This window comes from Schistocerca nitens, chromosome 2 (assembly GCF_023898315.1).
Source record: "Schistocerca nitens isolate TAMUIC-IGC-003100 chromosome 2, iqSchNite1.1, whole genome shotgun sequence".
In the NCBI taxonomy this organism is placed as follows: Eukaryota; Metazoa; Arthropoda; class Insecta; order Orthoptera; family Acrididae; genus Schistocerca; species Schistocerca nitens.
In genome coordinates, this window is record NC_064615.1 from 135,030,778 (window position 1) to 135,032,141 (window position 1,364).

The following is a 1,364-nucleotide window of genomic DNA, read 5'->3' on the forward strand; positions in this document are numbered from 1 at the left end:
ACTCTCGCAATTCATGGATTTTTCTCCAAGGCCTAAAGATCGATTTGATCTTGCGTCTCTTCAGCAGGCGGCTTATATTTCCCGATACGGAGCTCCTTTTCTGTGGCTTAATTGTGATTCTTGCCTGAAATCACTTCATTTATTTGGCGAATGTTACAACCGTTGTTCCTGAAAACCTTGATTAGGTGGCAAAGCACATGGGACACGTTATCGACGTCCCATATCACTCTTGCACGATGCACCAATGTTTGTAACACAGTACGCTTCCGCGCCGGGTGGTTATGGCTGATGGTGTGTAAGTACAGATCGGTGTGCATGGATTTTGTACAGACGTTGTGGCCAAGGCATCCATTTCGTTTCCGGCGGACGAGGAAATCGAGGAAGAGCAATACAATTTCTTTTTCTGGAGACTGCTTACAAAACACCTGTGCTACCCATCCTAGAATATTGTTGAAGAGTGCGGGACTCGTACTGAGCAGGACTAACAGGGGCTACTGAACATATACAAAAGAGGGCAGCAGGAATGTTCACGAGTTTGTTTGACTTCAGGGAGTGCGGCACGGAAATGCTGAAAACTTCAACTGGATGACCCCTGAAGTCTCATAATATTTTTGTACAATCAGTATCAACCTTCGCAGTACGAAAGGGAGGGGAGGAGGTACTATTTGCCCATCTTTTCAAAGTTTTGTTACCCAGTCATGCGCCTTGCATTTTAAAATAAAAAACGTTATTTTTTAAATGATATATTCTATCATATTTCAGAATTCTTTTCAATTGTCAGTAAAATTTAACCCCAAAACGTTAGTCTTAGTAGTGGATTTGACTTTTCGCAACAAATTGCATATTCATATTTTCACGCTCAGGGCCCTTTTACACATCCAAATATATTTAAAAAGTATATTGTGAATAAAAGTCAACGACATGTAATGAAAGTCACATTTTTTAAAAAAATTTTGTGGTGTTTATAAAGTATCGCCCCTTAGTCATGGAAAACTAATTCGAGTTATGAACCCTATTTACATGTCAGTATCGATTCAAAAAGTGTCTTGTTAATAAAAGTAAACAATTAATGAAATTCGTTGAAGTCAAATGAAACTATATATTTGAAGAGATCTTTACAAGTCTCAAACGCCTGCGATGTATACAGGGTGTTACAAGAAGGTACGGCCAAACTTTCAGGAAACATTCCTCACATACAAATAAATAAAATATGTTGTGTGGATATGTGTCCGGAAACGCTTAATTTCCATGTTAGAGCTCATTTTAGTTTCGTCAGTATGTACTGTACTTCCTCGATTCACCGCCATGATTTCATACGGGATACTCTACCTGTGCTGCTAGAACATGTGCCTTTACAAGTACAA